At 35.4% G+C, this 15,854-nt stretch overlaps 1 long non-coding RNA gene across 3 annotated transcripts; it reads left to right on the top strand.

Annotated features, from left to right (window-relative positions):
• The first annotated feature begins 8,291 nt into the window (after window positions 1-8,291).
• LOC127882405 (uncharacterized) lies at window positions 8,292-14,599 on the top strand. 3 transcript variants are annotated; one of them, XR_008050526.1, is made up of 4 exons: window positions 8,322-8,352; window positions 11,352-11,400; window positions 11,735-11,826; window positions 12,049-14,599. It is a non-coding gene; the product is annotated as an uncharacterized LOC127882405 (long non-coding RNA). The 3 variants fall into 3 exon arrangements; XR_008050525.1 differs by lacking the exon at window positions 11,735-11,826 and having other exon boundaries at window positions 8,292-8,352; XR_008050524.1 differs by lacking the exon at window positions 8,322-8,352 and having other exon boundaries at window positions 10,484-11,400.
• The last annotated feature ends 1,255 nt before the right edge of the window (window positions 14,600-15,854 follow it).

The raw sequence follows: 15,854 nt of genomic DNA, 5'->3' as shown, positions 1-15,854 counted from the left end.
TAAGCGATAACGTTTCAGCGGACATACCTGATTTGAACCCCGGAGGAGACACATTCTTATTCTCACAAGAGAGGCTTCAAAGCCCGTAAACACTCAAATCAAGGAATATTTCGTACAATATTTCGAAAAATAAAAAATGTAACACATACAAATCAATGTTCCTTATAGCATTAGCCAACTGTAGGTGGATGGTCCACGGCCGTCCACAAGCTCAAATGACCATATATGGAGAAAAAGGCGGGACCAAACCAAATAGGCTTGCAATGCGCATGCCCAAGCAAAACCGATTTAAGCCATCTTGAATTGTTAGCGTGAAAAGAAATATACTACATTTATTGGATATTTTAATATGATGAATATTCTAGGTAGAGAATATGGATAGTATTATCATTATTAGTATTACGTCAACATTAACTCAACAATTGTATTGTTGACATGAAGAAAAAGCTATTTCGAGGTTGTTTTGACCATTGATTGCTAAGTAGCTCAAACTCAAAGTTTTAACTTTTATTTAGTTAAGGAATCTTCGAGTAATAGTTAAAAAAATCTTTCGCATTCTAATTCTATAGCTAAATCATGTGTTGTTGCTATATTATAAACTTTCGTGCATGAGCCATTTAAATCCGTCTGCATTACTTTTTTAGTTGTTTCCCCTGGAAAATTCTCTTCTTGCTAGCCTTCGCTGAGTTATTCGATTTCCAGTCGTTACACCCCCTGGACGTTACACCCCTAGTCATTACACCCACTAAGCCTGGACACTACACCCACCAACATGTAAACATAATTGATTAGGTTACTAAGGTGTGATCATACCTACCATGGGGCACACTTCACTTGATTAATGATGTTTCTGCTTTAATGTGTGTCCAATGGGGGTCTGTCCAAGTGTTTTTTATTGTTTGTTTGTCTGTATGTCTGTCTTATTGATGTGCAGTGTTAATTGGGAAATAACAATTTTTTGGTGTGAAAAACATTTTTCTTTGATCTTTTCAAATAATTTGTTAATTATCAAAGTGTAATAATAACACCTGTAATTAAAGGAGTTTGTTCACACCATTATTATAAAAATTCATAAGAAGATGTTGTAGTTTGATTTTATTAATTCTAAAGAATATTGCTGCTTTATGTCGTGGCAAAAGAATATCAAAACATCAAAGGTAACAAAGTTAATAAGACAAATACTCAATGCAAATTGTTTTTACTCATTGTCCCCATATATACCAGAACAATTTTAGAGAATATCATACTATAGGTATACATTGTTACTCTGTCAAAATGCCCCCAAAAGAAATATTTTGGTGTATTGATTCAAATTGTAAAAAAAAGCGTGTTAATAGTTCTGATTTTGCTGTTTCATGTGATAATTGTGGATTATGGCAGCATATTAGATGTGATGATACCGGTAAGTCATTTTCTTCCTATTATAAACATTGTAGATCCATATAATTTGAGCTCCATGACATCATGCGATTTTGGACCTTAGGGCATTTACCGTTGTTATCAAATGGCCTTGTAACTGATAAATAATTTAAAACACCAACTTGGTTTAAGCGTATTAGCTGCTCCATTCTTGACCAATTTATTTTTGTAAATACTCATTTATAAACTTTAACCTACACAATTATATAACTTATATAATTATTAGTCTCTATAAAAACATATCCATTAATTATTAATAAATAGAAACTATTTGTTACATTTTAACCAACTACATCATGTGGAAAGTTTGGAATCCTAATAATACTTTCTTATTTTTACATAAATGAAATTCAATATATTTAATGGTCTTATGATTTACATTTTATTAACAAAAATATTATTTTTCTATAAATATGAAATGATATGTAACAGAATGGTATTTATGCAGAAAAAGGGAAATGGGTGGAGACATGAGGGATTATACATGTAATATATATTTTTGTTATCATTCAAATAATTAAGTTGATTTATGTTGCATTAAGACTCATGCCCTAATTTAGTGTTTTAAATCATTGACACAGTTTTGTGTCATCATTTATGAAACACAGTTTGTTAAACTAACAGTAGCACTGGGCCACTTAGATAAACATTGGGCCTATTTGGGCCACATTAGGGCCAGACAAAGACCCTCTAACTGTTTATTAGGGGCCATAAAAGATACACAGACTAGTGCCAATTGGGGCCCTCCCATAAACTGTGAAAACATGCTTTGATTGCTACAGTAAGTGACAGATTCCTGTTAATTGTGTTTCAATAAAAGTACATTGGGACTCTTGAGATTAGTGAGTAGGTTGTACGTGTGGCTGAATATAAAGTATAGAAATTGTCTAGAATTGTGAAAACTCACTAGCAGGAAGTGTATATACTGTTCAAAGTGAAATGGGATTTCTTGGCAATATTATTTTAGTTGTTTTTAATCAATCATAATTTGTATTTTATTTTCAAGTTATTTCTGTCTGTATATTCCTGAAAAAAAAGTATTAATGATTTAGATGCATATTATTACATTTTGGTGAAATAAAAAGAAATGTTTAAATTTAAGATTGTGTTTTGTTTATTCTAAATATTTTTTTTTATTTATCATTATTTTTATTTTATTTTCAAAGTTTTTTCTGTCTGTATATTCTTGAAAAAAGTATTTATAATTTATATGCATATAATAACATTATGGTGCAATAAAAATAAATGTATATGAATTAAGATTGTGTTTTGTTCATTCTAAATATTTTTTTTATTTATCATTATTTTATTTTGTTTTCAAAGTTTTTTCTGTCTGTATTATTTATGACTTAGATGCATATTATTACATTATGGTGAAATAAAAATAAATGTATATGAATTAAGATTGTGTTTTGTTTATTCTAAATATTTATTTTATTTATCTTTATTTTTATTTCTTCAAGTTTTTTCTGTCTGTATATTCTTGAAAAAAAGTATTTATTATTTAGATGCATATTGTTACAGTCATTCTGGTAAAATAAAAATTAATGTTTTAAATGATGGCTGCTCAATTAAATAATTTGAGCAACCATTCATCTCATCAGTGTCATCTTACATGACGAAATCCAATTAGTGGTTCATAAGTTGATTACACCTTTCTAATCTAATCAATATCTTGGTGGGTGTAATGTCCAGGCTTAGAGGGTGTAATGACCAGGGGTGTAACGTCCAGGGGGTGTAATGACTGGACACCAGTTATTCAACAACATCGCTATATTGCTGATTTTTGCTGTTGTTTATTGGTTAAAGCTGCATGCTTTTGTTGGATAATGTTTAATTTATCATTCACGTTTTACATATGATTCTGTTTAAACCATATTTAATCGATGTTTTGGTGAATTTCGCGCATGCTTAACTTGCCTGATTTCGGACGTAATTTACTTTCGGATACATGCCCCTCTTGTGTTTTTTTCGATGTTTTCTTATGTATGCAGATTAAAAAAAACAGCTCATGCTTAAATGTGTTATTGAGCAAGTGACTTCTTAATACTATGGCAGGAATAAAAAAACTGTTATAAAATTATAAAGGAAGTTTAGTTACATGTATAAACTCACAGTCACAAGTGTGTAAGTATTACTGTTACATTTATTTATATTTACTAAAAGTAAATATATGCTCACATATCAGTAAGTATTGTACAGCCCTAAATTATATTTAATACACCCATCTAGGCAGTTAATTCATATATGTGCTGGCTTTAATTTACATTCATGTTATTATCACCCTGCAATAGGCGGAGGGATATTGTTTTGGCCTTGTCCGCCCGTCCATCCGGCACTTTTGTGTTGGGAGCCATATCTTGGAAGTGCTTTGGTGGATTTAATTGAAACTTGGTATGAGTATATGTATAGATAAGAGGATGATGCATGCCAAATGGCATTGTACATTATCTGTTAATAACGGAGTTATGGCCCTTCGAACCTAAAAAAATCCTTTTTTACCTGAGTGTCAAATATAACACTTTTGTGTCCAGAAGCTAATTAGCGGGGGATATCAATTCAATGAATTTGCTTGTTATTAATTGCAGGGAAATAAACCTGTTATTTTGTCTGTCATTATGGTGTTTAAAGTCACATTTAATGGCATCCAACCTACTTTATTTCAAATACAGTAACACCTGGCGCCGTGACCTGGATGCAGATTCTAAGCAGATGGGCCAAAATGGGGGAAGCTAGAGAGACTCGCCTGGAACTGACAAGCCTGGAGGGAGCTGGTTGACTGTTGGCGAGATGGGACAACAGACGAAGAATAAATGAACCTACTTGATTTGATAAACATTTTTGTAAGTCATTCAAGAATCGAGCAAACTTTTTGTTTCCAATAAGCAGTCCTGTATATATCCGAAATAAAATAAAATGTTTCACTCAGGGTCCTTGATACTCATCTTGGTATTTAAGGGACCTTATAACAGATTATGGCATGTATTGAAGTTTGTCATTAAATGCGTTATATTTATAAATGTGAACATTAAATCTAAAAAGCTCAATTAAAAAACAAGAACAAATTAAAAGAAAAAGTAATCCTCATCTTGGCTCGAACCACTGACCTCTTGAGTAAAAGTCTAACGCTAAGACGTCCATCCATGCTCATACAATATTTTATACTTGTAGTTTCTATAAGCAAAGCTCGTAGTGTCACAAAAAACGACAACAGAACTCCAAATTATTCAATTGTTTTGCTTTGCAACGATTTATCATTTTCAGGTTGTTAATGTTAAGTATAACTGTTTTCTCACAAATATCATAACTGCAACAAAAATGTGCAAGTCTGAAACAATTTTTATGCCCCCTTTCAAAGAAAAGGGGCATATAGTTATCAGACTGTCCGTCTGTCGGTCCGTATTTCTGTCACACTTTGCGTTTAGGTTTCGAAAAATGCTCATAACTTCTATTTCACTTGAGATATAACCTTCATATTTGGTATGCATGTGTATATGGACAAAGCCCTTCCATACGAACACAAATTTTTACCCCTGTGACCTTGACCTTGAACTTAAGGTCCGTGTTTAGGTTTCAAAATCTGCGTTTAGGTTTTGAAAAATGCTCATAACTTCTATGTCCCTTGAGATATAACCTTCATATTTGGTATGCATGTGTATATGGACAAGGCCTTTCCATACGCACAAAAATTGTTACCCCTGTGACCTTGAACTTAGGGTCCGCGTTTAGGTTTCGAAATCTGCGTTTAGGTTTTGAAAAATGCTCAAAACTTCTATGTCCCTTGAGATATAACCTTCATATTTGGTATGCATGTGTATATGAACAAGGCCTTTCCATACGCACAAAATTTTTTACCCCTGTGACCTTGACCTTGAAGTTAGGGTCCGCGTTTAGGTTTCGAAATCTGCGTTTAGATATTGAAAAATGCTCATAACTTCTATGTCCCTTGAGATATAACCTTCATATTTGGTATGCATGTGTATATGGACAAGGCCTTTCCATACGCACACAAATTTTGACCCCTGTGACCTTGAACTTAGGGTCCGCGTTTAGGTTTCGAAATCTGTGTTTAGGTTTCGAAAAACGCTCATAACTTCTATCAGGCATTTATAGGGGGCATAAGTCATCCTATGGTGACAGCTCTTGTTTTATTGTGTCAATTTACCAAAACATGCAAAGGCCCCTTAAAATACATGAAGTAATGTTTACAGTTGTCCATAACCACATATTGAAAAAGAATGTGCAAGCTCTATCTATTGGCATACAAACAAAGCCAATCTGTTGGATTATTACTCATGGCAAGCAATATGATCTAAGGTATACCTTCTATAATCAGGTGTTTGCACTTTAATCACATTAAAATTTGAAAAACTATAGAAGTACAAAAAGGTCAGAATGATAACAAACAGGTTTGTAATGGGCATCATCTTGCAATTGCTATTTATGTGAGTGGGATGGTACACAAATTCTGAATTTGTTATATGCAGGACATTTAGTAACTTAGCTACCCATGCATGTTGCAAGGGTGTTAATTGTCCGGATTATTTGGAAATCCCGATTTGAGCCATTCAGGATTGAATTTTAGATCAGTGTAAATCCGATGATTTGTTTTAAGGGGGTGTGAACAAATATTGTAATTGCTTCATTGGCATGCCGGGCATGTGCGCTTAGTATGGATTTTCCTGGTCTTTTTAACAAGGTTTTCCAAAGAAAAAAACGGGTTATTAGATTGACAAATGCCGGCTGGCGGGCGGACGGAACAAGCTTGTCCGGGCCATAACGTTGTGGTTCTTGGTGAGAATTTAAAATCATTTGGCACATTTGTTCACCATCATTAGACGGTGTGTCGCTCAAAAGAATACCGTCAATATATCCAAGGTCAAGGTCACACTTTGAGTTTAAAGGTCAAAAATGGCCATAAAAGAGCTTGTCCGGGCCAAAACTTTGTCCTTCATTGTGAGACTTAAAAATGATTTGGCATATTTGTTCACCATCGTGGGTCGTTGTATCGCACTTTAGAATTACGTTAATATCTCCAAGGTCAAGGTCGCCACAACTAAAAATATATTTATTTTGAAACAAAGGGGGTTAATTATAAACAATCAGTTCAGTTTGAGTTGTCTCCCTCTATCAGACTTTTTTCTACATTGAAAACCTGGTTTTGTGACAATTTTGTCCCTTGTTTTACTATTGTCTGATTGGTTATCCGCTGACACGGACATAAAAGGTAACTGACCTAACCTCTTGGCTACTTTCCAGAAATCGTACATACTACAAAATGTAGCATATGTCCCCCATCATTAAATTTCCATTTTCTGCTGTCAAACTAAGTGCATATATTATTTCATTTGCAAAAGACATATCTGGATATATTTTTGGACAGTTGTTTTACTGTATGGTTAGTGGATTAACATTTATTATGCCCCCCTTCGAAGAAGAGGGGGTATATTGATTTGCACATGTCGGTTGGTTGGTCTGTCGGTCCGTCCACCAGGTGGTTTCCGGATGATAACTCAAGAACGCTTAGGCCTAGGATCATGAAACTTCATAGGAAGATAGATCATGACTCGCAGATGATCCCTATTCATTTAGAGGTCACTAGGTCAAAGCTCTAGGTCATGGTGACCCGAAATAGTAAAATGGTTTCTGGATGATAACTCAAGAACGCATATGCCAAGGGTCATGAAACTTCATAGGTAGATTGATCATGACTTGCAGATGACCCCTATTGATTTTGAGATCACTAGGTCAAGGTCACGGTGACCCGAAATAGTAAAATGGTTTCCGGTTGATAACTCAAAAACGCATACGCCTAGGATCATGAAACTTCATAGGTAGATAGATCATGACTCGCAGATGACCCCCTATTGATTTTGAGGTCAGTAGGTCAAAGGTTAAGGTCACGGTGACCCGAAATAGTAAAATGGTTTCCGGATGATAACTCAAGAACACATATGCCTAGGATCATGAAACTTTATGGGTAGATTGATCATGACTCGCAGATGACCCGTATTAATTTTGAGGTAACTATGTCAAAGGTCAAATTCACGGTGACCCGAAATAGTTAAATGGTTTCCGATGATAACTCAAGAACGCTTACGCCGAGGATCATGAAACTTCATGGGTATCATGACATGCAGATGACCCATATTGATTTTCAGGTCAAAGGTCAAGGTCACGGTGACCCGAAACAGTAAAAAAAAATCCGGATGATAACTCAAGAATGCTTTTGCCTAGGATCATGACACTTCATAGGTACATTGATCATGACTCGCAGATGACCCCTATTGATTTTCAGGTCACTAGGTCAAAGGTCAAGGTCACAGTGACAAAAAACGTATTCACATAATGGCTGCCACTACAACGGACAGCCCATATGGGGGGCATGCATGTTTTACAAACAGCCCTTGTTATCGATGTTCTTTATAACATTTATATAAAATGACAATTACACATCGAGTGTTACTGGTGGTCTGGCTTATAATATTTTGCATTTTACTCACCAGAAATAGCAACTAAGACTATAAAAAGAACAATGAACTATGGCTTTGGGGGGCTCTACCTGTAAGGGACCTACAGCCTCAGACTCCAGACTTTATCATTAGGATTTCAAATTTGGGACATTTGACACCCCTGATGTTGTGCCATGTATCAAAACCGTCTATATATAAAAATTAATTTTATCAATTGGATATGTTGAAGATTTGGTGATGCAATCATTGGATTTCATTTTGTGTTTTGTTGACCTACTTTTAATTTTTAGGCTCAGCAGAACTATGGCTGTCAAAACACAATTGTATTAAAATGAATAGTGCTTCAAATTATACAAGAAGTCACTTTCTTTTTGTTTAAGATGTTTTTCAGTTTTGTCGGAAGACATTTCCCACCAACCATCCTGACTTGAAAGAAATAACTTTTGAACCCGATTATCTGGTAAAACTATTTTTTTTACATACAGTTATTAGTGAATTATGAACATTTTATAAGGACTTCAAGGGTCGCAACAGGTATATATATATAATATATATATAATCAAGATTTTCCATAGGCAGTTAGAGCACAGCCGGCCCGAATAGCATGGACAAGTTAACAATTTTTTTTTTTAATATCCAGTGTGTAAAAATTACTTTGCATTGCAGAGAACTTTAAGATCATTTTATTTCTGTAAAAAATGTTCAAAGTTATATCCTGAATGATTTTAGGGCCTTAAATTATATAAGAAACAAGCTTATTTAATAATAAAAAAGGCCTGTTGAGTTTTTAATTTGTTCTCTTAAAGATTTACAGAAAGACCCTTTTTAGCTCGACTATTATATATGAAATCTATATAGTGGAGCAATTCTACTCACCCGGCGTTTGCGTTAGCCTTAGCATTGGCGTTAGTGTGAGCATGCAAATGTTAAAAGTTTGCGTACTACCCCAAATATTTTCAATGTCCCTTGGCATATTTCTTTCATATTTTGCATACTTCTTAACAAACATGACCCCAACCTATAAACAAGAGCAGACAACTCTATCAAGCATTTTGTAATAATTATGGCCCCTTTTCCACTTAGAAAATGCAGCAAATGTTTAAGTTTGTTTACTACCCCAAATATTTTCAATGTCCCTTGACATATTGCTTTCATATTTTGCATTTTTCTTTACCAACATGACCCCAACCTATAAACAAGAGCAGACAACTCTATCAAGCATTTTGTAATAATTATGGCCCCTTTACCATTTTGAATATTCATATTATTGATAAATCTATGTTAAAGTTGGCGTACCACATAAAATATTTTCAACCTCCCTTGACATATTGCTTTCATATTTTGCAAACTTATTTACCAACATGACCCCAATCTATAAAGAAGAGCAGACAACTGTATCAAGCATTTTGTAAGAATAATGGCCCTTTTTCCATTATTATATGCATATTACTTAAGATTCAACCCAATAATATCTTTGACAAGTTTTAAAATGACGCCGGTTGGTTGAAAAACATGGCATTTATGAGGTGGGGCATTTTCCTTATATGGCTATAGTAAACCTTGTTATCACTCTAGAGGCCACATTTATTGTCAGATTTTCATGAAACTTGGTCAGAACATTTTTCCAATGATATCTTGGATGAGTTTGAAAATGGTTTTGGTTGCTTTAAAAACATGGCCACCAGGGGGCGGGGCATTTTTCCTTATATGGTTATTTATATATGGTCCATATATGGTTATATATGGCTTTAGTAAAACCGTGTGAACACTCTAGAGGCCGCATTGTCCAATCTTCGTGAAATTTGGTCAGAAGATTGGTCTCAATGATATCTTGGATGAGTTTGAAAATGGTTATGTTTGCTTGAAAAACATGGCTGCCAAGGGGCGGGGCATTTTTACTAATATGGCTATAAATGGCTATAGTAAAATCTTGTTAACACCCTAGAGGCCACATTTATTGTCGGATCTTCATGAAACATGGTCAGAAGATTCATCCCAATAATATCTTGGACGAGTTTAAAAATGATGCTGATTGGTTGAAAAACATGGCTGCCAGGGGGCAGAGCATTTTTCCTTCTATGGCTATAGTAAAACCTTGTTAACATTCTAGAGGCCACATTTATTGTCTGATCTTTATGAAACTTGGTCAGAAGATTTGTCCCAATGATGTCTTGAATGAGTTCGAAAATGGGTATGGTTGCTATAAAAACATGGCCACCAGGGGGCGGGGCATTTTTCCTTATAGGGCTTTAGTAAAACCTTGTTAACACTTTAGAGGCCACATTTATTGTCAAGCTTCATGAAATTTGGTCAGAAGATTGGTCTCAATGATATCTTGAAAGAGTTTGAAAATGGGTACATTTGCTTGGAAAACACGACTTCCAGGGGGCGGGGCATTTTTTTCATTATATGGCTATAGTAAAGTCTTGTTAACACTTTAGAGGCCACTTTTATTTCCGATGTTCATGAAAAATGGTCAGAAGATTCATCCCAATAATATCTTGGACGAGTTCAAACATGATGCTGATTGGTTGAAAAACATGGCTGCCAGTGGGCTCTGCATTTTGTCTTTTATGGCTATATAGTAAAACCTTGTTAACACTCTAGAGGCCACATTTATTGTCTGATCATCATGAAACTTTGTCCGAAGATTTGTCCCAATGATATCTTGGATGAGGTCAAAAATGGTACAAATACGTACAGACTTTAATGATAAACACTAGTCTGGCCAATGTCGTCTTACAAGCTGGTATATACACTCACTGCTAGAGCAGAATCATTTGTCATCTGTTGCAGACAGGCAGTGGTGATCGTTCTTAGCAAATTGAGTTGCGCTTCTTTCCGTAGCTAAGGCTTCTAAGCACACACTGATTTGCAAAATATGCTCTGTAAATTCTAAAATGCGACCAACTAAAAACAAACCCTTTGCCAACTTCTAGGTCAAAGGTTAAGTTTGAACATCATGATTCCTTTTAAATGGCAAATGATATTCGCGTACGATCTTACAACTGTAACTCCCTATTCCCAACTCGGCATTTTCATCAAAGGGCATGAAGGGTGTCCAAGGTTGACAGGTTGGAATCTTTGAATGGCAGGGTGCTGCGCCCTTCCATTCATGCCAAGCTGGAGCACTGGTTTTGATGGTGTTTCACTTGTAACACACCCAGCAGTATGACCCATTATATTTATCAACATGGCTAAAATGAGGCCAAAATAATTGTTAAATGCCCTTTGTTTATTTCCAAAGACATGGATGGATCATCTTTGTCTCTGAATATATTATAAATACTCGTGTTGTTGATTTTGTCCTGTTTGCTTATTGCAGGAAAACTGTTAACGCATTATGTTGTGAAGACTCCTCTGTAATCAGACAGCTAGCAGTATTATGATTATCAAATATTAAAATTTGACTTAACAATATAGCGCTTCAAATTATATAAGACTTTATTTTTGTTTCAGATATTTTCCAGTTTCCCCTCACAACAATTTGCATCAAACCTCTTGTCTGGTAAGAAATTTCCATTGAAACCAACTGCTGGTAAATCTTTTTGGTAATGGGGGCTATATAGGAACCACTTTGTCGGTCCGTCAGTCTGTCCCGAAATTTCATCAGATCTTCACCCAAACTTGGTCACAAATTGTATCTAGATGATATATAGGTCAAGTTTGAATATGGATCATGCCCGAGCAGAAACTAGGTCATGGGGTCACTTATTGTGTTTTAAACCTGAAGTTTGCCGCTCCATTTCTAGTCAACATTGGAAACATTGGCATCTTAAAGGAATAAATTATGTATGAGCCCAAATTTTGCAGAACTATTGCCCTTGCTCATTTGTGTTTAGCTCCTCAGCTGAAATCATCATCTAGCAGTCACAATAGTTGAGCGGTTGGAGAGGCATGCATTCCGTCCTACTACTGCTCAGACTATATCATGGTAATGCCTTATCCAAATAACACAAGTATTCACCATGTGCAAATGTCTTGTTGTCTGTATAACTCGCTCTATTAGCTCAAAGTAAAAAGCATTTGAATTTGCACACTTTGGTATTTTAGTTTAATTTTGTTTGTACATTACAATTGTTTTGAAACTAAAGATTAGTGTTGGGGCATTACACTTCTCTTTAAAATGTTTATTTGTGATTATTATTTTTTTCAGTTTGGCAGACAAAACATGCTGATCAAAAAGAATGTGTACCACAGGGGCCAGTGTTTCCATTTGAGTGATTGACAAGAAGAAGAAGAGATGAGAAATGTTATCATCATATTTTAGTCCCTACATTTATAGTGTACAGCTCAATGTATTGAACCGGTGTTGTAGAATATAATTGGAGATACATGCGAACATTATAACATTATATATAAGATGATATTTCAAAAGCAATAAGAAATAAAAAGTATAAAAAGGTCAAAACAGTAAACCTTGTGTTTACAGTGGACAGGTTTAAAGTGGAAGTGACTAGTTAACTGTTGATCATAAGCTGCACTGATGGAAAAAATTGTGGGAAATTACTATCTAGAAAACTGTTTAACGTACGACAACAGTTGTGGAACTTCATAAATGACCGTATGTAACAGGGCTGGGCAGTTTTCCTTATATTGCTATAGTGAAACCTTTTGAACACTAGTGAAGTCACTGTTTTTTTTCCAATCTTCATGCATTTTGGTCGAATATGTGTTCAAATGATGGCTCAGTCCAGTTTCGAAATTTTTATGTCTATTCAAAAAACATATCCACTAGAGCACGAGGCAATTGTCTTTATATGGCTATAATGAAACCTTGTAAATTCTCTAGAAGTGACATTTTTAGCCATATCTCCATAAATTTTGGTCAGAATATTTATTCTAATGATAGCTCAGTTGTCGAGTTTGTAACTGGTTCCGGTTTGTAGACTAACATGGCTGCCAGTGGACATGACAGTTTTTCTTAAAGTGCTAGAGTAGAACCTTGTTAACACACAATTGGCCCTTTTTATGTGCATTTTTCATGAAAGATGATCAGAGCATTTGGCCCAATGTAATCTCAGCTGACTTTGAAACTGGATCACATAACGTCAAAAAGTGGGTCAAAATGTCAAATTAAAAAAAGCTTGTAAACACTGGAAGTTGCATTTAAAATTGTGTTCCTTTTTTATGTCCCCCACTATAGTAGTGGGGGACATATTGTTTTTGCCCTGTCTGTTGGTTGGTCTGTTGGTTGGTTGGTTTGCGCCAACTTTAATATTTGCAATAACTTTTGCAATATTGAAGATAGGAACTTGATATTTTGCATGCATATGTATCTCATGGAGCTGCACATTTTGAGTGGTGAAAGGTCAAGGTCATCCTTCAAGGTCAAACGTCAAATATATGGGTCAAAATCGCTCATTTAATGTACACTTTTGCAGTATTTCAATATTCAAGATAGCAACTTGATATTTGGCATGCATGTGTATCTCATGGAGCTGCACAATTTGAGTGGTGAAAGGTTAAGTTCATCCTTCAAGGTCAGATGTCAAATATATGTGGCCCAAATCGCTAATTTTATGAATACTTTTTCTATATTGAAGATAGCAACTTGATATTTGGCATGCATGTGTATCTCATGGATCTGCACATTTTGAGTGGTGAAAGGTCAAGGTCATCCTTCAAGGTCAGAGGTCAAATATATGTGGCCCAAATCGCTAATTTTATGAATACTTTTTCTATATTGAAGATAGCAACTTGATATTTGGCATGCATGTGTATCTCATGTGAAAGGTCAAGGTCATCATTCAAGGTCAAATATATGGGTCAAAATTGATCATGTAATGTCACTTCTGCAATATTGAAGCTAGCAATTTTATATTTGAAATGCATGTGTATCTCATGGAGCTGCACATTTTGAGTGGTGAAGGGTCAAGGTCATCCTACAAGGTCAAACGTCATATAGGGGGACATTGTGTTTCACAAACACATCTTGTTTAAAGTTTGTCAAAACATTTGCTGTAATGATAAGCAAAGTCAAGTTTATAAATGATCATTTGCCTACAAATTACATATTTTTCATCAAGTTCATTTATTATTCTAAACTACACCCTCTCAGAATAGTTTAGTTACTTCTGGTCACAGTTGAGCACCTTAGGGCTCTTGTTCTATAATTTGATTGTTTTGGAAAATTGTCATTTTGCCAAAATGTGAGCAAGTCCAAATTTTATTAACCCTGCTTTGTAGTATCTTGTTTTCCTTATATGTATAAAGTGGAAAATTATCTATGAATCTGACTGCATAGATATTTGGTATTCAGCAAAGCATCGTGTAAATGTAGTTAAACTAAACACAATTGTGTTAGCATAAAACTGGCCATGCCATGGGGGTCAAATGGTTAATACAGACTTGTAGGAAAAAGACTTCTAAAAATTTTATCCGTTAAATATATTTTGTGTACATAATGATTAGCTTTTTCCTTCAACTTATCGCTTTCATGGTGTAAAGAAAACATGCCGACTTACTAAGTAAGTCGGAGATCTGGGTTTGATTCCCAGTGAAAGTCAAGTCACAAGGAAAAATGCTTATTGTTGGAAGGATTTATTAGTTATTCAAAACGTAAGATTTTTTTCTTTGCTCGTTCAGTTACAAATAACAGCAAATGATCTGAAAGTATTTGTTTATAACGTAGAAGTTAGTGTCATGAATAGTAAATTGGAATAATGCACTTAATAGAAACTATACATATTGTATATAAGACTAAAATACGCAGACATGAAATACCAGTATCATTATTAATACATTTTTATACCCCCACAAACGAAGTTTGTCGGTCCGTCTGCCTGTCTTTTCTGTCGGTCCGTATTAAGTGTCCGCTCTCTAATTCAAGTTGTTTTTACCCGATCTTCACCAAACTTGGTCAGATGTTGTATCTATATGATGTCTAGGTCAAGTTCGAATATGGGTAATGCCGGGTCAAAATCTAGGCCAAGGGGTCACTTAGTGCGTTTTAAACTTTGAGCATGGTGTCCGCTCTCTAATTATGCACCCCTTCGAAGAAGAGGGGGTATATTGTTTTCCACATGTCGGTCGGTCGGTCCGTCCATCAGATGGTTTCCGGATGATAACTTGAGAACGCTTAGGCCTAGGATCATGAAACTTCATTGGTACATTGATCATGACTGGCAGATAACCCATCTTGATTTTCAGGTTACTAGGTCAAGGTCACAGTTATTCCAAATAATAAAATGATTTCAAGATGGTAACTCAAGAATGCTTAGGCCTAGGATCATGAAACAAAGGATCATGAAACTTCATAGGAACATTGATCATGACTGGCAGATGACCCCTATTGATTTTCAGGTCACTAGGTCAAAGGTCACAGTGACAAAAACGTATTCACACAATGGCTGCCACTACAACTGACAGCCCATATGGGGGGCATGCATGTTTTACAAACAGCCATTGTATATACTACTACCCCATGCTCGTATATAAGTAATGCCGTATCAAGCCAGTACTATACTAGCGAGTCATGTATCGGATATATCCTACTACCCATGCTCGTATATAAGTAATGCCGTATCAAGCCAGTACTATACTAGCGAGTTATATAGCGGGTATATCCTCCTACCCCATGCTCGTATATAAGTAATGCCGTATCAAGCCAGTACTATACTAGCGAGTCATATACCGGATATATCCTACTACCCCATGCTCGTACATTAGTAATGCCGTATCAAGCCGGTACTATACTAGCGAGTCATAGCGGGTATATACTACTACCCCATGCTTATATATAAGTAATGCCGTACCAAGCCAGTACTATACTAGCGAGTCATATACCGGGTATACCCTACTACCCCATGTTCGTATATAAGTAATGCCGTATCAAGCCAGTACTATACTAGCGAGTAATATAGCGGGTATATCCTACTACCCCATGCTGGTATATAAGTAATGCCGTATCAAGCCAGTACTATACTAGCGAGTTATGTACCGGGTATATCCTACTACCCC

The sequence above is a fragment of the Dreissena polymorpha genome, chromosome 5 (assembly GCF_020536995.1).
Source record: "Dreissena polymorpha isolate Duluth1 chromosome 5, UMN_Dpol_1.0, whole genome shotgun sequence".
Lineage (NCBI taxonomy): Eukaryota > Metazoa > Mollusca > Bivalvia > Myida > Dreissenidae > Dreissena > Dreissena polymorpha.
This window is presented reverse-complemented; position numbering and strand designations above follow the sequence as displayed.